Source organism: Alligator sinensis, unplaced genomic scaffold (assembly GCF_000455745.1).
Source record: "Alligator sinensis unplaced genomic scaffold, ASM45574v1 scaffold611_2, whole genome shotgun sequence".
Classification (NCBI taxonomy): Eukaryota; Metazoa; Chordata; order Crocodylia; family Alligatoridae; genus Alligator; species Alligator sinensis.
This window is the reverse complement of record NW_005841869.1, coordinates 2,325,401-2,348,461: the sequence shown is the minus strand read 5'-3', so window position 1 is coordinate 2,348,461 and position 23,061 is coordinate 2,325,401. Positions and strand designations below refer to the sequence as shown.

General features: G+C 42.4%; 1 protein-coding gene across 2 annotated transcripts in view; it reads right to left on the bottom strand.

The window, feature by feature from the left end:
- The window catches only part of CRB2 (crumbs 2, cell polarity complex component), a 116,389-nt gene that overhangs the window by 87,456 nt on the left and 5,872 nt on the right, over positions 1-23,061 (bottom strand). Inside the window, exon 3 of one of the 2 annotated variants that reach the window (XM_025194256.1) lies at positions 22,520-22,585. The exons of the other annotated variant lie outside the window; for it this stretch is intronic. The gene's annotated coding sequence lies outside the window, so the exon portion shown is untranslated. The remainder of the gene's footprint in view (positions 1-22,519; positions 22,586-23,061) is intronic. 2 annotated transcript variants of the gene reach the window in all.

Below are 23,061 nucleotides of genomic sequence, written 5' to 3'. Positions count from 1 at the left end.
AAATGCTTTGTATGGTGCAAGGAAACAGCAACCCGCTTTCCCTTAGCAAGAAGTAAACTAGTATTTAAAAAATGTGCATCTTAGCTCCTGCCAAGACATGCAGGACACACCATACAAAACCTATTCTGAAATGTAATCCAAATCCTTACCTTGGAGCAATGTAGGCAAAGCGAACAGAGTTGCACCGAGTTTGACAGGGAAGAAATCATCTATCAGAAATTCTGATATTTCCAATCTCCATGGGCACGTCTACATGTGTGCTTTAATAGGCAATAGCTTATTCTATTGTGCTTTAGAGAGTCACATTAAAAGTGCTAATACGTTAATGCACAGTAAAATAGGCTATTGCACATTAAGCACCACTGAAAAAGTATGCGCTTGCGCTACTGCACATTAGCACAGCCAAATGTGCAATTATTTAGTGCCTCTTATTGAAGGTACTAAATGTAATGCGCATCAGGAAAAGTGCATTAATGAACAGGAGAGGCACATTAATTTACACCTGAGAATTTTAGGGTAGGAATGGGCTATGACAGATCTTCATGCCCATGCCCCAAGGATTAAATCACTTTCAGATTTCACCTCCCAACACAGACACTCAACAGCATGAAGCTTGTGGAGAAGAAAACTATGGTAGTTGTAAACCCCTTCTTGGTTCAAAAATCCTCAGGCCATCACAGAAAAAAGAAACTACAGAGAAGCCTGGCTTCCGTGACCCTCTCTTTCAGGATGGTGATCTGCTCCAAGGAGCCCCAGGGGTAAGGAGGTAGCAGTTTCTTTCCTCCCATCTTCTGAAATCCCTGCCCACAGGGTCTTTGAGAACCAGAACTTGACTAAAGCCTGGAATCTTCTTCCTGAAAGCTCTCTGGGAAATCTAGCTGCTACACCTTGCTTTATACCATTGACTGATTTACCAATATTTCGGGTGGAAAGAAGCAAACAGTGGCACCTCTGACCCTTACTCTGATTGAGTTTTGCCATGTCATTCTCCATTCCCCCTACCCCAACATCTTGGGTTTGGACGGAGGTATCTGGATGTTGTTCCCCACCCCAGCCTTCCCTGCCTCCCCCTCCCAAAGCTGCAGCAAACCTGTTACCTAGAGATCTTAACTGGCACCAGAGTATTTATTGGGGAATGTTGCTTTAGTAGCTTAGATTTATTCATTAAATGTTCTCTTTAAGCCTTCAAGATTGTAATGCCAAGAAATAAACATGGTGATTTAAAAGCAGTAATTCTCTTCCTAGGAGCTAATTACTGGTCAAATACGGTAAGCATGAGAGCTCATTTGTCACGTTCCTTTCACCTCTGCACTAAACACAGAAAGCTTTTGAAGTGCGAACTTGGATAAAAAGGCAATATTATCACTTTAGGCTGCGTACGCTTGTGGGCAGAAGGGCATGCATGACTGCAGGCAGTGTGTGGTAGGGATTTTTTTCCCTCCTCCTTCAAATGAAAAAAGGAAACTAATGTTGGAATTTGCAGAAGGGAAGGTATTACCTAAATCCCGTGTGCTGTACATCTCACCTAAAGAATGTGTCTGCAGTGACTTGTGAGGCAGCTCTGAGAAGCTGGCAGAACCCAGCTCATGGTTAGGTAATGTGCAAATCTGCATCTGTGAAGAAAATGATATGGTCTGGAACAGGTTGCAGACCCTCCCTAGCTGTGAGGAATGGATTCTTAACAGTTTAGTGATTTTATTTTTATATGGCAGGCTGTAGTGCAGCCTCTGATCTTAGTGATTTCCTCTTTGGTCCCTCCTCAAATCCTCAAGGTACACCCCATGTTTAAAGTTATACCAAATGGCGATCACATGAGAAAAGTCAACTTGCAATCTTCTGCTTTAGCTGCAAGCTTCCCCTGCAGGTTTTCTTCAGGCTGAAATGGCTTGCTTTAATGAGCTCAGTGCAGGCAGAACACCGGGCTTGGGAATAGAGGACAGCATTTAATTCCCCCCCTCCCCCATATCTCCTCAGTGGCCCCTCATTTGTGCTGCACCTTGTACAACTTCTGCAAAAGGTGCAGCTGCTGCTACTGAAAAGCTGTTCTCATGAGCTCTCCAAGCTACGTTTGCCTAATGTAATTTAGTTTTAAGTTCAAAGCACGTGTGCCCTTTCTATAACTGTAGCTAGAAACAAACCAGAATTGCAAAAGCAATCCCCAGATTCCAGTGGGAATGAACTGCCCAGAAGGAAGGGGAGGGGCAGGGATTGCTAATTCTGTAGATAATAAGTGGACTGAAATCAGACATGGTACGTGGCAAACTGACATTAGCTAACATCAGGCGATAGCCTGCTGCTTGCACTCAAGCTAAATGCCTGGAGAAGCCCATGAGGCGAGGATGCTCTATGTTCTCACACCAGTGTTGTTAAGTTTCTTAGGTTATGAAACTTGTTGGGTGATATGCACTTTGTGTGGTTTTCCTTTTCCTTGGCAAGTTAATTGTTTTTCTTTTTCAGTATTCAGGATATGGCCTAGTAAGAGATCCCTGGAAATTCAATGAGTGGGAGCAGATGGACTTCAGAGTACGTAACTCAGTGGTGTTCAAGTGAGCGGGGCCCTAGGGGCTAGCCCAAATGACTGGAATGGGACTGCTAAATCCTTTTCCTGACGACTGCCTGTAGGCAAGCTGGCAAACCTCCCCGTTCCCTGTGTACTCAACCATACCACCACTCTGCCCCAGATAATGTCAGGTGTAACTCAGTAATAGTAAGGGCTTTGAGAACTATGAAAGCCTAGTAAGCAATACAGGATCCCAGCCATATCACTCATAGATAGCCCTTCTGCTTTCTGTCTTAATATGCACACTCTCAGAGTCCATAAGCATTTCTGCTGGTCTATCTACTACATGCTGTTGCCCCTTCAACTTGAATACATTGTCCTGAGGCAGCAATAGGAGAGGACTGAGCCAATCTTTTCATCACACAACTCTGCCCTTTTTCCAGTCCCCCTCCTGGTCTCCTCTCTCCCATACTAATCAATAGTACACATTTTCTTACAGTATTTCTTCTGCATTTCCACACTCCTTAACTGTTAGTACAAACTGACCAAGTAGTCAGGGGGTAGTTTCAATGTCTGAGACTGGTAGAAGCCTGAAAAAGACTGGAGAGGAACAAGAAACCTTCATCTGCTGACCAGCCCTCCTCCTCAAAGTCAGACAGTTTTTGGTATCCTTCAAATACATGTTGGATTGATTTCCAAAATATTTTTGTAAAGTCAAAGGACGATGCTTCAACACCTGTGTTTTCCAACATCATGTAACCAGGTTAAAATGCTGCTCTGTTGCAATTGTGTATAGCTAATCCAACTGACCTCGAAAGAGTGACTGTAGATTTACAGCACAGCACCTTAAATCTAAATCAAAGCATGGCAAATCTCTCTCAGACTGGTCTTGCTAAAACTAATCAACATTAACTAGTATAGTGCTAGTTCCTTATCTGAAAGGGACTTTAGAATGTAATGATCTGAACATCATGCTTCTTGTAGTGAGTTGGATAAATATAAGAAAAAGATCCCAATAAATATCTATCCTAATTATTAGCAAAGTTTTTCTACATTCTTTTCTCCCCTTCTATAATCACTCCCCATATCTATTCTAATTAAGTTTACAGGTCAGAATGGTCCCAGAAACATTGTATGCTAAGCAAATATTCCAGGATAGTCACATAAAGCAATCTGACATTAACAAGTGGCTATAATGACATGTGATTGCATTCCCTTTTTGGGAATACACCCCATGTAATCTGTGTGTCAAATTAAAACGTCTTGAGTTTTTAATACTGATTTCTTGCAATAAGCTGCTCGTGAAGAAATTACAGGCCAAGAATTATTCATAGAAATATCTATAAATTCAAATACAAAAACATAAAAACCACTCCAGTATACTCCCAGACAATTTGTGAACACAAAGAAATAATATTAGTTGAGTAAGCCAGGTATTTGTACCGCTATTACTTTGACAGGGCTACACTTAAAAGCTCTAATTGCAGTGTGTCCCTGCACCAAAATGCAGCACTGGGAACACATGTGGATCAGCACCATATACAGGCATCTTGCTTTTCCTCTTAAAAAAGCAAAGAGAACACAATATGTGCAAATTTCCTAATCCTCACAGATCTCCCTAGGACTCGCCCACTCTCAAACCACAGGGGAGAGACTAGAGCTGTTGGCTTTTAATCCTAGCCAGTACACAGAGAGGATGCAGAATAAACTTCCTCCATTCCCCCACCTAAGAAGGCTCCTTAACAGGGTCCTAAAATCCCCTTAGCCTTTCTATTTATATTCAAAAGGATTTTTGCCTCCCTGAAAACCTGTAAATATTTATGAATTGCTTTAATGAACAGTTCCAGTTTACTGGATTGTCCATGTTATTCTTAGGATGAAAATCAATACAATCAACTTCCCTATTAAAAAAAACAAACCTCCTTTCAAATACAGCAGGCATTTGTCTAAAAAACAGCTTTCCTTAACAATAAAATGACCCATCGGGGTAGACACCATTAGCAGCCCAAGACTGGATAACATCTTTGCTTCCAGCCTTCTTTGAATAAAAAAAAAAATCAACTGCCTGGATTCGCTCAAGCCTGGTGTCATGCAGGAATTAAGGATCAAAGCAGACTTGCCTTCTGCCGGCACCTGATATCCTAACGCGTTTGTCGTCCTGATCTTTGGTGATCACTCTCTACAAGGAGTCCAACATCCGAGGTTCATTCACCTGCAGTGCTACCAACATTATATACACCACCACCTGCTTCCAATGCCCATCTGCTGTCTATATTGGACCGACAGGACAATCTCTACGTGCAAGAACGAATGAACACCAAGCTGACATCGACTGAAGAAAGACACAAAGGCCTGTGTCAGAACACTTTAACCTCTCTGGACACTCCACTGATGATCTCAGACAACAACATTTCAAAAACCAGTTTGAGCAGGAAACTGCAGAACAAAAAATCATCCACAGACTAGATTGTGGTAAATATGATTTAAATAGGAATTACGGATTCTTATCCCATTACCTGGATTAGTTCTTGTGACCCCTGTGTTCCTATGGGTTCTTTGCTTGTTTGCTTATCTCAGCACTGTCCCTCTCCCCCGCTTCTCCTCTTCCACCATCTGAAAGTCACTCGAGTTCACAAAAGCTTATCCTCCCTATATATTTATTTAGTTGGTCTATAAAGTACATATCTACTATAAAGTACATATCACCCTCTGCCTGATTTCAGACTAACACAGCTACCTACCTCTCTCCGATCACTCTCCAGTCACTTCTCTTGATACAAATCCCTTCAAGTGTTGTCCAAACCCTGGCTTGCTAGAAATTTTCATGCGTTCTCTACAACATATTTAGATTCTGCATACTCTGATTTTTATTTAAGAAAAATATTTTTAAGCTTCCTAGTTTTAAATGTGACCAAGAGTAAACTGCTGTAGCAGTTTCTGCCTGAATCTGCAGACAGCCTGAACAATAGCAAGGGTGTAAATAATTCTCCTACTTTTTATGCATCTTATTGGGATGTTAAGTTTCAAATCTAATCATGATGCTTTACAGTGTCGGCATTAACCACTATAGCCACGATCATTTCACATGTAACAGAAAAGACTGGAAGTGAAGGTCCCAGGAAGGGAATGTTGCAGGGTTTGAGATATAGATAGTTTACAGGAGATTCTCAAAGGTAGAGGGAATGAAACTAAGAAAGGACAGAAAAGGCAACAAAAATTCACCTGAAAAAGCAGGGAGACTGGGCCTATGGGATAAAACTTGGATTCTACCAAAGGACATGCAAGTTTTGTCACTGGCTTCAAGTGGGCTAGAATTTCATCTATTGTCCTGCTGCATCCTGGCCCCTCTTCTGCCACTCTTAAAGGGTTCTGGGAAATCTCTCCTATTGCAAAGGAGAGAGACTTTCTGGAATCTCTCCAATTCAGAACTCCAGACTTAAGTAACTCCAGGACATGGGTCTTTATACCAGAACTTCTGAGCACTAAATGTAGATTGTGAAAGTGGCTTATTTCTTTGGTTTTACCGTTTCATCGCTTGACAGACCCAGCTGTGCTTTAAAGCAATCACAAAAATGTAAGGGATCATTTTATCTCATTTATCAGTTGTACACAGCCTTATCAAACACCACAGTCCCTGACTCATCCCCTGTGCGTGCCTGTCCTGTCCACAGCAACACTTAACACATGCTCGTTCCCTCTGTATGCTCTGCAGGTCCTGCATGTTTGACTAACTACTGAGCTGACAGCCCATGGGAACACAAGTTGTCAGGAGACCTCCTGCTGCTGCTGTAGAAATACCATGGTTAAGCCAGAGCATTTATTGGAACTAAACACTGCAGTAAAGTGGGAGGCAGTAATTTGGTGACAACATTCCAGCCCAGTGACTTTATTTTCCTGATAGGATATGACATGGCAGTAATCAGTGTTTTGCCTGACAGACTTTGGGCACCACAGAGACACTTGCTTGCCTTGGACCTCCATCAAATTGCTGTGGTCTCTTTATTACTTGTCCAAGGCTTCAGCCAATAATAGAAAAACCTATTCAGAGAAGTACTGAAGCAATGCTATTGTCATGATGGTCTAGGGACATGTGTAAGAGGCAAGAATTCTTCTGAGTGTTCTCTCTTCTTGGACCAACTGCATGGATGGGATAGACAAAGATACCATGCAGCTGGTCCAAAAAGAGATATAACCCAGAATACCCAGATATAACCCAAGAACCTTTGCCTCTTTCATATTCAGAAAAGTACTCTTTTAGCCTACTCCTTGGATCAGGCTAGGCTCAGATAAATCACTCAGAGCACCTCAAAACTTACCTACACCATCCCCTGCTGTTCCAATCCCAGACCCCTACATGGTTCTTGCGGTGCAGCTTAAGTTGACTCTCTCCTTACACAGCTTGCTCAGCTTACTCCATTCATGACCTATGTTACTTTCTTATTTTCAAGCTCTTGGTGTCCAGCATAGATCTGTCAATGAACCTCATTCCTGACCTGCAGTCCCTTCCTATTATTCCAGACTGGGCACATGCAGCATGCTAATGCCACTCAAACACCCTATGCAAAAAGACACAGTTCCTTCCTTTGAGAACTTAACAATTTAAGATGATAAATGATACACATAAGGTGGCAGAAAGGGGGTAATACAATCCAATATCTATTATTATAAAAATAAATATTTAAAAATATATAAATAGATTGAATGTCTACTAAACCCACAAGACATAATTAACATGTTGATTTATTCTAGGCATCAGAGCACAGGTGGATTTTGAAGGGAAGCTTAAAGAAGGCAAGAAACAGTAGCCAATATTTGTTAATATTTTTAATAAGTTCACAGCAGCTGCATTTAAACACCTTCTGTGTTAATTTTTCAGAAACAGCTGACTGATGGAATTTTATAGACACAAATATTCAGAAAGCAAATATCTAAGTCACATATGTCAGTATCCACAGAACCCAAATTTTAAACTGGCAGTGGAAGTGCCTGTATGCATATTCAGTCAGAGATCAGAAACTGTACCAGACAGTTCATCCAAGTGATCATAACTTGGCAAACAGCCCACTTCCACCTTTTGTACTCACATTTTTTTATGGAAAAAGTCAAGATCTAATCATGGATGAGGATGTTCTTCATATAGAAAATGAAACTAGACTCATTAAACTATTATTCATTTTGACAGTACCAAATATTTACAGCAGGCTTGAAGTGCAGCATGTTAACTAAACTAAAACCCACCAACTTGTTTTTGTCTGTACCTCTTCCCAGGAGAAGAAGATCCTGAGATGTGAAAGCATAACACGTTCACCCAGTGAACTGTCTTATCCCTTTTAATGTTTATACCAGTTAACAGTAGCATAACTAAGAGGGGAGAGGCTGGAGCAGCAGTCTTGATAACCACCTCTGTGCAGGGGGCACAAAAATAGCCATGACTGCAATGGCAGCTAATCACACTGCTGCATTGGCACCCTGGCAGCCAGCCCTGCCCTGGGCATCTCATTGCTGCCTGGGGCACAGAGCTGCCCAGCTACATTTCTGCCAGTTCAGGGGGGTTTTTAGAGCTCTTTACCCCTATTTGCCAATAACACATGCACTTTTTTCAGTGATGACTCCTGGATTGCTCAGAAGCAAGGTGCAAGATCTCTGAGAGTTCAAGCACTCATTATAAAGCCAGATTCCACCCCTCTGGGGATCCTCAAAGTGACAGCTAAAGACAAAACATGCTGTGCTGTTTGATAAGGAAGAGACCAGCAGTACGTGATTAATGGGGTCATATAAATTACCATAACACCACCTCAGGGTGACCTCACATGCCAAGAGAACCAGTGCAGGTCAAGGAAGAATACCTGAAGTACCAGAAACACAGGCTTTGCCCTTCTTGAAGTTCAGATGCTTCCCAGAGTAAATGTTGGTATCAGCAGTTTGGCCTGAAGAGCCCCAGGCAGGAAGGGCAGTGCTATGCTAATTGTCACAGCTGTTCATTTACTGTATGGGAAAGGGATTTTACTTTTAACAGGCAACTATAAGCATTCCTTCAGATTCCTTAAGACAGACATTGCATATGTACAAGCACAAAAGAACATATGCAGGTATGTGTGAGAAGGCATAGCAGTTGCTACTGAGTAGAAAATGATGCATGTTCATGAAAGGCATCTATGAAATTAAGGTAAAGTTTTCTCCTGAATTTAAGCTCTGGGTGAAGTGATCCCACTTCCTGCAACCTACAAAGCCTTTTGCAATAAGAAGTGTAGAGGAATATCAGGAATCATCATCAACCACAGTATCTTTCACCTGGCACTGAACATTTAGTTATAACTAGTATCACATCACATTTAAAATAGCTAACTGCATTTATGGAGCACGCTCCCTTTATCAAGGAGAAAGCTAATATCTTGCCTCCATATTTATGGCATGCCCTGTTTAGACTATCATCTTGTGCAAACAGCAAGCAATCCCTAATACTTTACTTGGGACACTGAAAGTTGTACCATCATCTGTGTTCTGTATGGTTGATTCCTCAATTTCATCATCATTCTTTTAGGACACACGAGGCCCAAGAACTGTTATGCAGATGTCTAAGAATACTATAATGTAATAATGATCAGTGAGGTAAAGTGACGGTGTATCTGTGGAGGGTTATTAGAATTTCCTGTACAAACATATTGATCTAACTTAATAGGAAGAACAGCAGGAAAGAAACAAAATAGCTATAAACAAGAAAACCTTCCAGCATGGAGGAGATGTGGGGGTGGATGACTTCAATACAATGATGTGTTTGCAGGAGAAAAAGGTAGTTAGCTGGGTTAGTCTGAGGTCAGGCACAAGGCAGGGTAGACTGGCACCTTATAGACCGACAGTATCAGACATGTACGTGCTTTCATAAGCAGCTGCTTACTTCATCCGATCCTAATACTTTCAGGATCCAGGATGAAGTGAAACAGCTGTTTGCTCAACTGGGAAACAGCAGATCAAAGGGCTATAACAATTAGAAACCCCTTCTCAAGAAAGGCAAAGGGAACAAGCTGACAAAGAGAAAGGCTGCTGAAATTGGGCCTTTGCAAATCCAAGGGCTGGTGAGCCTTAGCGAAAGGCAGGCATGCTCATAGACTAGTTTACTGCTTTCAGATTTATCTTTGCTGAAACATTTTGGTCCTAAATGCAGTGCTTTCCTTTAAGAAAGCCGGTTGGTCACTGGCTATGACTTTTGTAGCTCCTGAAGGGAATTCAAATGCAGGCCCTTAGCCAAACTAAGGCCTGCTGAGTTAATCACAGGGGACCACAAGGCTTGTACTGAAAAGGGGACAATCCTATCGGTACACCCCAAGATAGATGATAGCTAGAAGCTTGAAACCTGGCAGAAGGTGTGCTGCAAGAGACCAGGAAACAGTAAGAGGCGCAGTGAGCCCAACAACTGGGACAGATATGTTTCTAATTATATGCTTTACAACAGTATCAGTTCATGGGTAATGATGGGCATAGTTTCTGAAGATGATAACTACAGGAGAAAATTAATTAAAACTTCATTTGCATGTATTAGAAATTATAAAATATATTTACATCACTTAACACGACAACCTCTCCAAACAGCTTTCAAAAAATAGAAAATGTTGCTTTCCCTGTATGAGATGCACGCTGGGCATTTGAGACTTTCTGGGCTTAGACTAACTATAAGCTGTAAGACCACCATGGGCTCTTGCTCTTCATCAATATCAAATGTTATTGTGAAGAGTAAGGGAAATAACTGTATTGTTCTGTATTATTGTATATACTTCAGTTTATCTGCTTGATATTAATCTGTCTGACTGCACAGAATTAAATCAAAGGAGGCTGGCAAGAAAAGCCAAACAAAAAACCAAAACAATGACAATGATAGATATCTCTAGGGAAAACAGCAAGGGGTCTTAAGGGAACAATGGGGGACCTATTAATTGGCAGATGCCCACCTGCCTGGCTCCAGCCAGGCTAACAGGTTTATTTTCCCATACCAGAGCCTAAGATGAAAAGAAGACTAAGCTGTTCAAAACCCCTGGCTAGGGAGCAAGGGGAGCATATGAGTGGGCAGCAGCTGCTCAGGGAAGACGCTGTAGGAGAGACACTGAGAGACAGGAAGAGAGTACTTCACAGCTGTCTCCCTCCTGCCCAGAAGTAGGGATGTTTGAGCTGCATGGAGCTTACAAAAAGTTGCCGGGAAAGGATAGAGTTTAAAGGAGGTCCCTGCATATATTATTCTGCATGCTAGAAACTGAAAGAACTGTGCGGTTCCACCCAGGAAGGGGTGAAGGAAGGGAGATGCATCAATGCAGAGGTGCACAAGGGGGTTGCCCTGTAAATTTGACTGCCATGGACAGGCTGTAATAAGAGAGCCCACACGTGTTGCACGCTGCATCCCAGCTATCAAGGGTAAGCTGCCCGGGGCATCCACAAAACTGAAGTCTCTAAAATTACCTCTACTGGAGAGGGGGAACTTCCTTCCTTGGAGACTGTCCAGTTCCCCACAGTGGACATGGAGTTCAAACAATGGATTTGCATTATTTACCAAGGGATCATAGAGTAAACTATGCACCCCCCTTCCAGGAGATTAAGTTAAAGGTTTGGATTTTGTTAATAAGTAAACCCACCTGTGTACTGGGATGGCTCTATTCAAACCCACAGCACGACATCCCATTGGGAGCTAGGCCTGGTATTCAAGTCTGCCAGTTTAGTTTGCCCACAAAGAGTAACACAGTTTTGGTCTAGATTAGACCTACAGTACCCTGGTCATCCTCATTCAAAAAACAGAATGTGTTTATATCAACGCATTGAGAATCGTTCCACATAAAGTCACTCTTTAGCCTTTGAAGTAATAACAACTAATTTCAGGATTTTCATAAAATCCTTGTGATTAGTACATTCAGAGTGGAACCTATAGTGAGGGGACTTAGGACTGAGTACCTGTGAGTGGGAGAAAGCAGCGCAGAAGGGCTTAGGAAGCAGTGACTTGGGTGCGACAAGACCTCAGGTTTCGCCTTTGTTGACTGGAAGGAATTTATAAGAGGAAAGATCTAGTGCTTCCCAGGTAGAGCAGCCAGAAGGGAGGTTAGATTGCCATTGTGGTGGGGGACATCACCTGAGAAATATTTATCTATGCTTCAGTGCCAAAATGGAAGGCCACAATAGCAACCTGACATCCCACCTCACTCCTTCCTCCTGATATCCTCTTCAGGGGTTTTCCGTATGCTCCTAATGCCAAACCTAGTGATGAATACCTCCCACAACCCTGACCTGATCTACATCAGAGCCCCCAAATCCATCTGGTAGCTGTTGCTGCAATACTGAATCCTTCTGTAGCTCACCTATTCAGCATCTTCATCGCCCCTCCCTGCTACCATTTCTACCCCAGAAGCATTAGATCCTTCTTCAGCCTCAGACCTCTGTGCTAAATGAAGCACATGTTGCCTAGAAAGTGTGGAGATGGTTCCCTTATGAAATCTGAGCATACAGCTTTTTCTTCTTCATAAAAAATTAAAGCCAACATCCTATGCTGCTCCAGGGGAAAGACTTTTAGCTTTTCTTACATTCACTGTAGTAGGATTGCTGCTCCAGTAACAGCCTCCATTTCATAGGTCTAGTCCTGAAAGTGCAAGGCTGAAGATAGCCATCAGAGGAGCATGCAGTCCTTCATGCTTAGCAATGCTTACACAGGACAGATTCCTCTCAACACAAGATGAACACGTCGCCTTCACCTACCACTGCATTTCTAAGGAACAAATGCCCCTCTGACCTCATATCCCATGAAGATTTCCATTCTCGGTTTCTAACAGGATGAATCCTGTCCAAGTTTGTGATGGCTCAGCAGAACAGAGAGGACTTTGGTTTTCTAAGATTCCAGCTGAGACCTCCCCAAACAAAGGGGGGAGTTTTCACAAGTGGGAACTGAGTACATAAATATTTGCTGTGCTTCTGGAAATATCCCTTCAACTTGCATGTTACTTGGGCATCCAAGAGCATTTCAGATCTGAAGGTTAGACTGCTAATGCCATCCCCTGATCTTCCACACTGAAAATAATTAATACCTAGCAAAAACATGTAAATATCCTTAAAATGACTAAGTCTGGCATCATGGTGATACATGGAGCTGGAATACAGTCCACTTTCGTTGTATTTCTACCACCTGGGTTCTTTGTCAGGCTTCAGAGTCTTAAAAATGGGGCTGTTGTTATAACAGTAGCAAAGACAGTGAGCACTATTTGCATACTGCTTAATAAGTGACATATTTGCAATATTTCTTGTAATATAAGCTGTGGCATTTGGAGATTGACAGTTTAGTTTTTCATGAATTTCCATCAACTTTCAGATAATAAAGTGCCTGAATTAATCACAGTGTCAGCTCTGAGAAGTAAGAATGTACATTTTGCTGCCCTCTCACAAAGACATACTCCAAGTGCCTTTCAATGCCAGCATGGGGACAAGTCATCTGTAAAGAAAAAACCTTGAAAAGGTCAAATTACACTTGCTTAAAAATTATTTCACCTTTATGAGATCTGAACTAAAATGAGAAATGTTGACACCCTATTAAAATGGAGAAGAGGAAACAATATGCAGAATATATGGAGAATACAGTACTGCAAAATAGTGGATTCCACATAAACCCAGAGGGGGAGACTCTGACAGGCAGACAAACTTCTGCATTCTTGCTAACATCAGGATGGTTTCTAAATCGTGGATTACTGCAGAAGTAAAAAGGGAGACCTTACAACTAAACATACTGGCAGATTTTTTAAAGGAAGATTAGCATGACACAATTTAAAATGTCCCTGCTGTTTCCCTTTAAATTTTCAGTAGGACATTTTCTTTTTGGAGATGCCAGCTCTGTGACCTTGCTGGAAGTCACCAAGCCAGACATCAATTAGTGACTGCAGAAAAGAGAAGTAGTGTTGACTGCATTCTGCATATCCCATGGGAAGAGCAGCTGTGCTTCAGGGTACAGGCAACAGAAGCCTGGAAGATCGTCATCCTGTGGGAGTGCTGGTGTGCAGGTTGGTTACTGACTGCAAGATGCAAAATGCAGCAGAGCTGGAATCGGGAGAAAATCTCTCTCGTTCTTGTTCCATTTTTGAAATTTTAGTCATTTAGTAACAGCATCATTTTGTGTAACATCAAGCTCCAATTCCATATGAGTATTTTCTGCTATGAATGCGTTGCCCTGGTTTCAGTCATACCAGCTATGGGACCCTTACACAGTAGCCCCCGCCCCTCCCTGCAAACCAAGAAAAATTCTGAATAGGAAGTCAGCCTTTGAAAATACTACTTGTTCTTTTCAAGTCCCAATTGACTGTTTGTTGGACCTTGGGGAAAAATATTAAACTTAAAGTTAAATGTCAATTTGTGAAAAGGAACCTTTGCTGAATCTCAGAAGAAACAACCTGGATCTTTATTGGCAAAGGAGGATGAAACAATGTCAGTCTCACGTGGGTGCTATCAAGACACCAGGCATTTCCAACATGCACTTACCTAAGCAAATACTTTTGCCCGACAGGAAAACACTCCTGAAGAATTTGAAAGAAGACTGAGTTTTTAAACACAGAAACACAGGTTTGATGCAGAGCATGGTTTGCTCTAATAGCACTGAAATCCTGGAGCTATTATTACTCTGCCCAAATGATCATTTGGACAGCTCTGGCATCTCTTAGCAAAGAAGTTTTACAAACATCAATTGATGATCTGTACAAATGCTCTGTGTATTCAGTAGTATTCCTGTTTTAGAGAGGGTAAACCCAAGGCCATATACCAAAAACCAGTGACACAGCTGTGACTAGGACCCTGTAACCTTGGTTTCCAGTGACCTGTTCCGCAAGCAAATATGCCAATACATTGTCTTCTTGACACTTCACAGAGGGAGTGGTCTAGTTTACCAATACCGTGCGACTCGTACTGATATACTGAAAATGGACTCTGCCAGTGTACAGGTATTCCCATCATTTCCTGTGTGTGGAAGATCACGCTCTACTGTAGAGCCTTTTAGGCAATTGGGAATAACATAATTTAGATTCTGCATTTTTGGATCTTGTTGAGGCCCACTGTTGCCTGGGGCTGTCTGCCCAGCACCTTTCATATACAAAAAAATAACGGAATTGTAAAGAAAAAAGTGAAGAAGCTTGCAAATTTTCAGGGAGGGGAGGGAAGGTACCTGGCTTTTTGGAGGCCTACTGACACAGCTTTCTTCTTCTGGACAAGATTTTGAAGAGATAACACCTGACTATATTAAGCTATTAAGTTTATCTGCCCCTGTCATACACACAGTTGTATAGAATACACAGACCTAAAAGTGGTAGCTTGAATAATAAAGGCCCTAGTATAAGTCTGCAAGTTGTAACTGTCTTTCTGTTCAGCTGGCTCCAGGCAGAATTTGGAAGCACACGTTCCATATCTCCCCAAAAGGGGCAGCGTGAGCTCTTTTTCATTTCAGCTACCCACAATCCGTACTTAACCAACTGGGTTTCACTGTTCTGTGGAAAGGCACAATTAACCACTCACCTGTGGTGTCCAGAAAGGCTCTTAATAATAGTTCTTGGCTCCTCAGCAGTGAAAATGCTTCAACACTCAGCCTGAGTAACGTTGCCCCAAGAAGCACTTTACTGAGATTTGCAAAGGCCCGTGTAAGGTTCTCTGTATCTGCTGACTGACGTTGCAATCGAACTGAGCTCTTCTACAGAGAAGTGCCATATGCTGAAGTTGATCGAGGACCAAAGCACAGCACTTGAGACATACGGCAGAGCTATGACTGTAGCAGGATAGCTCATGAAGAAGCAAAACAGCATCCAACATTATGACTTTTCTTTCACTTCTTTCATTGGGACTGGGACATACGCTCCTTAATACAGTACACTAATGCTCAAGCCGCCAAGCTGAAAGCCTGTACAAAATCTGGGTAGAAACACCAGGAGATGTTCCAGGTTTAAGATGCAGCTGCTGGATGCTGCGTGAATACTAGCTCTTTAGTATTTAAATCAGTACATAAATATTGCACATGAAGTCAGGCTAAAATAAGCCTTCTGCCTGGTTATTGCAATGTTACAGCATTCTGTCTGCTTGCCTTAATTCGTAGGCAGCTATAATGCTATTTGTGTGACATACTAATCCGTAAGGCCTCCCAGAAGAAACCTGAGAAATCAATAGGCCTTAAATAAGTAATTAGAAGAGCTGAAAACATTTAGGTCATCAAATAGCAAAATGGGATAAATAAAACGTCGTAACTCTCTCCATCTTCCGTATTTAATATGCTTTTTACATGTATTAGTTGAGTTAAATGAGAGGAAAGCTGCATATCAAGGCACAGGCACAAGAGGCAGAACTGCTAAGGCACCGCTATGATCATGCAGGCAAGAGAGGATAACAATGCAGCTCAACAGGAATTATTCAGCTGGTTAATAAAAACCATTCAACCTCCTGCAGAAGAAAGGGGAGTCCTGCAGCCTCCAAAGCACACAGGGAAGAACATGAGAGAGAACAAAGCATTTCCAGCTATGCACACATGTGCACATTTTACTAATAGCATGACCACACATGCATACAATATGTATGCATCGCAAAAAATGGCACAAGATTTAATATCTGTTTGTACCCTTAAGGTTTTATATGTACATTTCCTTAAAAACTGCAACAGATCATATATACTGTCAAAAGTGTTCGGACTAGTCCCACAAGGGATTGAATCTCATCAATGCCAACAGAAGAGGATTTTGGAGGAAAAAGTCACTAATCTCCTGTTATTTTATTCCCTACTCAGATTTTTCATTGGCATCCTCTCCCCCAGGAAACTCAAAGAGCCCACCAATGTCATTTATTCTGACTGTATGGGGGAAACTAGTTACAACACAGTTTTTCCAAAAAAAAAAATAAAAGAAATGAAATAAAATAAAATAAAAATGGTTATAACAGTACTGCAATGTTCACAGGTGAGGTCAGGACTATATCTTATTAACTCAGTTGCAAACAATAGATTCAGAATCAGCAGCAGTATACATATGCAATCCTGGTTCCTTTGAAGTCAGTGACAAAAATCTCATTGACTTCAATAGAGCTGGCTTTTCACCCCAAGTTTATGGTTTGAAAACATTTTTTCAAGCACCAGTCAGTTGTGTGTGCACTGCTGGGTGACAGTGTCAAGATGCTTCTGAGTTGAAAGCTGGTTTTTCAACATGGCAAGACTGTTACACACGATGAGACCTACAACTAAGAAAGAAATTTGCCCCCCATGGTTCAAGGTATTTTTAAAAAATATTTACCCTAATAACTGTCCACCTTCCACTGACCAAAAGGATCCAAGCAAAAGAACTTTTTTCCTCTGACTCGACTGTGAGTCGCCCCACCCAAGCCCTGGCTCAAATTCCAGGTGCCAGAGTCACTGATAAACACTCAGCTCTTGTGGAATGGAAAGGGACGTAAGGGACACGCAGTTAAAACAAATAAATCAGTGAAAACAAAAACTTCTTGTACCAGAAACAGATTGAAAACAGAGAAAATGAACATTTTGGGATGAAAAAGCCTATTCACTGTTGATGTTACACGCAACACCCGCAGGGAGGGAAGCTGGGTTTATTTTTGAAAGCAGCATAAACATTAGAGATGAGCCAAAAGCATTTAGAAAAATGCGGGTGCAGTACAGAGGCGCATGTGAACAGGGATATTTTGTTTTCAGTCTTGACCAGGAAGCCCCCTTCTCTATTCCAGGGCCGCTTTTTCGGCAAAGCACACTCCTGTGTAGTTATGCTGTGGGTTACCAATAAAGAGACCACCCAAGTTGTTTTCAGTTTGGAAAAGGAGAGGAGAAAGGCTAATACATCACTAATACCTCTACCAACCACCCTTTTCACCTTCTGTGACCTACTCACATCCCTCCCTAGAAGAATGGCCACCGTGAATGAATAATCAGTTCTTCAATAAGGACACAACTATTCCCAAATAACTTTGCCTACTTGCCCCACGCACATGTAAGTCTCCCCACCTCCCCACATAAACTGTCTTGTTCCCAAGATGGACATGATGGCCAGGTTTCTGGTTAGTTCACCATCTCTCTTGCCTTGCTAGTCTGGTAAACACTGACCATTTTTATTTACACTCCTGTTGAGACAAAGTGGTCAGCTGCCAGCCACAAGTGTAAATTATTCAAGGTCCCCATGACTGTAAAAATGAAATCATTTACTTTAAGCTGCATTGCAATATAAAACACTTACAGAGGCCAGGAAGCAGGCCCTTCACAGGCACTTCTGTACCACCCCACCTCTATTCAAGTGCTATCCATTCAGTTCAGCCTTTCTCTGGATGTTTATAGGCAGTTATACAGCAGTTTCTCTGTTGCCATCATCTTGGTTAGAAAGGGACTCAGACAGGAGAGACTTGTAAACTGGAAGTCAGTTTTGAGCATGATACAAAACTTAAATAGAGTCAAAAAAGGCAATGGTCCACCCAAGCCTAGAGGCCCATGAGACCCATGTGGGAAGGCACTCCAGGTTCTGAAGCTAACAGCACACCAGTGAGAGCAGTGGCAGCATCACACCTGGTCAGCTTAGACTCTGCAACCCAAATGATGAGCTGCCCAATTTACAGCTGGGTCAACCAAGGACAGTTTTTAGCAAAAACCTGAAGGGAGACTCAAATTCACACCTCTGGAGCCAGAACAAGATGCTCGTCTGTTAACTGAGGGATGGTGGCAGAGCAGTAACCATCTATAAGATATCGCCAAAGGCCTTTAATGGCCTCAGGCTAAGCAGACTTGCCCTCCAATTCGGCATCTTCTCTCTGTTGCTTTTCCCTATGCAGACAGCTTGAGAGATGCCTACGGTTCCCAATAGTCACTTCTCAAATCCCCCCCAGAGTGATATCAACACAACAAATTTCCAGAGTTTCCACTGACAGGAAGAGGGAAACATTAATGGACAGATGGTGCATCAACGCCCCGTTTCCCCAGATTGGAAAGGAGATGTGGTAAGGATCTGGAGATCCCAGATGGTCCATCAGGGCCCAGCCATTATTACTCATTTCCGCCCAATTTTCACTGAAGGTTATAGTTTAATAATATCCTCAGTTCTCTAGCTCTTTTAGTTGGAAGAGTTGAACTCTCCACTTCATGTTGTTCTGCAGATCCCCTTGGCAGAAACAGAACAGGGACTGACAAAACTTGTATAAAGAGGAGAGAGGCGGCCTGGTGCACCCAAGAAAGCTCTGCTAATAAAACCAGTAACTTGTGAACAAGCTCTCCCTTTTCCCTAATCATGCTTGTTGATTAGGGGAGAAAGACACTGAACAGTAGTTCAGAGAATCCTTCTGATCTCAGGCTTTGAAGGAATAAGGTTTAATGGTAAGGGCATCCCCATTAATAAGCATGTTTACAGTGCTCGGTGCACCCCTATCAAAATACTGCACTTCTAAAAATAAGGACAATACACAATGAAACAGTCAAACTTTAAAAATGTATCTGTATGATTAAAGTAACCCAAGACACGGGCCCTGAAAAATCAGGCATCCGAATAACCAGTTGTTCAGCACAGACATTTCCCTCCTCCACGTGCTGAGCAACTCACATTTCTTTTTGACAGCGGCAAACAGGTGGCAGAGTGGGATGAAATTGGGTTATATCAGAGACAAGCCTGGCAGCACAGCTGTAATTAAGGGTATCTTAGATTTTCCATATTGAATCCAGATTGCTTTTTTAGAAGAACAGTTTGTAACTTAAATATTTTTGCTTTGCACTTGTTCTCTAAAGCACCCGTAGTTGCAAACTTTTGGGTGCTTTATAAATAATAAGATGTAAACCACCTAATCTAACTGTTCCTGCCCAAAGCAAGAATCTTGAGTGGTCCAGTCATAGTACAAAGCCCTGAAGTCCAGAGTGTCCAAACAACTTTGGAAAATGAAATCCAGGATGTCATTCTCTTGCTGCCAACACCCAGACCCTCAAATCTAGGGTCTGACCACAGAACACACCGACTGATTTTCCCACCGGAAAAGCCTTGTAGTTGAGTTTATGAAGCAAAACAAGACAGCATGACCTGACATTAGCTCTCAGAAGCGGAAAGTACCACATTCCTAAATGCTAAGTTTGCCTCCATATACATTTAACTAACAAGAGGCTAATGCTTACTGGTTTCACTTGTACCAAGTGAGGCTCTGACCTTCAATGCAGAAAAGGATGTCTCATCCACCCGAGTTAATCACAGCTAACATGACGTTAACATGACAGTCCTAGTTTACATTCACAGCAAATGCAAAATTGCAATTATCAGTTGAACATTACACATTAAGATATTGTTGTGTAATTCAAGGCAAGCCAATCCACTTGTGTCTCATTTTGCCACCTTTAAAACAGAGGTAAAAGGGCAGCAGCACTCCCATGTTCAGAAGGGCTGCACTCCAGACTTGGAGAAGTATCTGCTTGGAAGACAGTCCACCCAGCACAGGTTCTTGGGAATAACAAATAAGGATGGGGATAGATCCTCAGAATAAATATCACTCAAGTTTCTCTGACTGATGAATCTTAATGGAAGGGTCCTCATTTCTAGGAACCATGACCCAACAAAACAGACTGATCACAGAAGAGTCCTTGGGCAAGTCATTAGTACAAAGTGAACCTGGGTTCAGGCACTGGACCTTGCAAAACTTGCCTGCAAAAGCCTACACCAGCAAGCTAAACGTAACTCATGCCTTGTGCTGATGTCAGCACTGGTGCTCCAGTTACCTGGGATCTGCTCTAGCATTTCTGGGATTGTATCTGAGGTCTCTTAGCAAACTAGCAACCTGTAGCAACTTACTAACTCAAGCAAGTCTAGGAATTGATCTGCATTAAGTTGTGATCCAAATTGTCTGTGCAGAACTGTTCTTAGATCACTGACATACTCAACCAAGGCATGTGCAGCTCTGCAGACTCCTTGCTTCTGCCCATTCTTCATGGTGCCTCCAGAAGCACTGGATGAGCTATTTCTGCCTGTGGGTGAGTTGTTACTGAAGCAGGATGTGGTTAAAAGATGTAGAAGACTGTGAAAGGAATATCAGCATGAGTTTGACCCTCTGAAGACAGCAAAAGGTCTCAAAGTTCTTTCATGCTGGATGTTGACTTGACAAAATGGGGCTACAATTACTTCAGATTCCTCATACACAGACCAATACTTCTGGGGCAGAATAAATAATATAGAGTGGTGCCGTCACATCACCATGCAGACCAGGAATGATCAGCAGTGGCTCTAGAACTTCCAGATAAGAATATAGGCCTCCATGAAGCTATATAAATAACTTACCTCAGCCTTCACTGAAAAGACACATGGTATAAGGGACATCACCAGTCCAAATGTAGGTTGGCATTACCATTTGAAAGCTGGCTACCCAAAAATGTTACAGGTCTGTGCCTAACCCATTCATTGTTGTCCAGTCCATTGTGCTGTCCATTGTGTTTTAACAGAAATGTGTGAGGAAATTAACACTGTGGTCTGCACGTGGGGGCAGATGTAACTATTATGCTTGGAAAAGCAGCTGCGTTTAACAGGGCTTCCCAAACAGTTCTGGGGCCATTGGTTGCACCCATGTGTTCATAGAGTCCTGCACCAGGGAGCACAAGACTAGGTAAACCAAAGAGGAAGCTACTCCACTGTTCTGCAGGTTGACCACAAAGGCAGCTCATGAATGTTCACTTGGGGTTAGTAGCAAGGTACACACCATGTGCAGAGAAGATTGGGCAAATATCTGTTTACACGTATAGGGACCTTACCACTTTATTGATGAGGTATGTAGGTCCATTCTTATTTTAGGCCAGGGATCCTACTTACTGCTATGATTTGTAATAAGACCACCTGGCAGAGGAAGACTTTATTACATACTTAGCAACCGTAGGACTATGGTACAGTGTACATTTAATAGGCTGAGAAGAAGACCATGTGAAAGCTGGTTGGGACATTGCCATCTGCATTACTGATCCCTACTGCATCCTGCATGACACCTGCAAGGATAAGGTCGAGATTTTGCCTGGAGTGAGTTTGGGAAACTGCTGGTCCAGTGAGGCAACCAGACAATGCAGCTGTCATTACTGGGACTGGGACCGCAAGGGATTCTTTCTGCACCGCTATTCTTGCATCACAAGGTGAGATGCAGAAGGGCAACGTGATATGTGTACTACTGCCATCCAGATACCACTTTATTTGCAAATTTGCAATTATCAGGCCTCGTCTACCCAGAGTCACTTAGGGGAGTTAAGACAAGGTGTGAAACTGATACAGTAAGTTAACGTGTTAAAACCCCATGTGGAAATTCTCATTTATGTGTGAATTGACCTTATACTGCACCCTAAGGGTTTTAGGGTATTAAACATACGCTCACATACATGCATTGCCTTCACATTTTCAGCTGACCTGCCTTAGCTTTTCATGGGCTCCCAGTGTACACAAGCCTTTAGAGACTTCTCTGTTTGACTGAGACTTTTGGCTACAACTTCCTGACTTTGCCTCCTTTTTCCAAGGACTTGCATGGCAAGATATTTTGTAACCAAACCAATTTATTAACAAATAAAAAAAAACAAACTCATTGTGAAATCCACTGCAGGCATCCCAGCTGCATATACCACCATTAAACCCCACCCTGCATAAACAGAGACACTAAATCTCCCTGGCAGAAATGCGCTGGCTGTCTTTATTTCCAGCTGTATGGGATGCACAGGGTAGAATACATGGGAAAGATCTGCCTATTCTAGTTCATAGAGTGATTCACAATCCACCCAACCCCTAATGTACGCAATGGCTGTAGGACATGATGGTGCGGAGGAGAGGCTGCAAATGCTGGAACTGAACACTGCAGTCTGGTGGGCATCAGGATGAGCAGTTATTCAAAGTGCTCTCAGTTTTGCTTCCTCCCCAACTCAGCTGTGCTCAAGATACTACTTGATAATCATCTCCTCCCTTTCAGCAGTTAACATCCTTCCTGTCCTGGCAGTCCAGGTGTTCTGACCAAAGTTGCTATGCATTTCACATAGCAACTCATCCCTGAACATCATCCTTTTACCTCAATGGTTCCAATTTTCTCACCAAGAGTCCTGCGAGGCTGTCTTGTCACAGGAGTTGGAAGGTTCTGCCATAGAAATAAAAGAACATATTTTTCACCCACAGAAAGAAAGAAGAAATCCCTCATTTTACAGTCTGTATTATGTTAATGCCACAGCTTGATAACATCATTGGTTTAGTATACCTTTATTCTACTTTTATATACAAGCCTGTTCAAGAACCTCTGCCAGCCAAGTTGCCAGCTCACAGGCTGATAACACTTCATGGTAAACATTGTATATTTAAACCGAACAACCTACTTTCAGACCTAGTTTGGGGGAGGGGGTAGGGAAGGGCTCAATGCAATTAGTCCTAACTCGAACAATTTCAGATCAGGGAGGCCTTAGAGACTGTTACTGCTGGACAGGCCATCTATGTACACAGGGTATCAAAGCATAGAGAGGTCTTGTAAACTACAGGGGTGACAGCTTGAAAGTCAGTGCTGCCCAGGAGTGTCACCGATTTCTCCTACATGAGAATCTGTAGCCAAGCAGCACTGAGCAG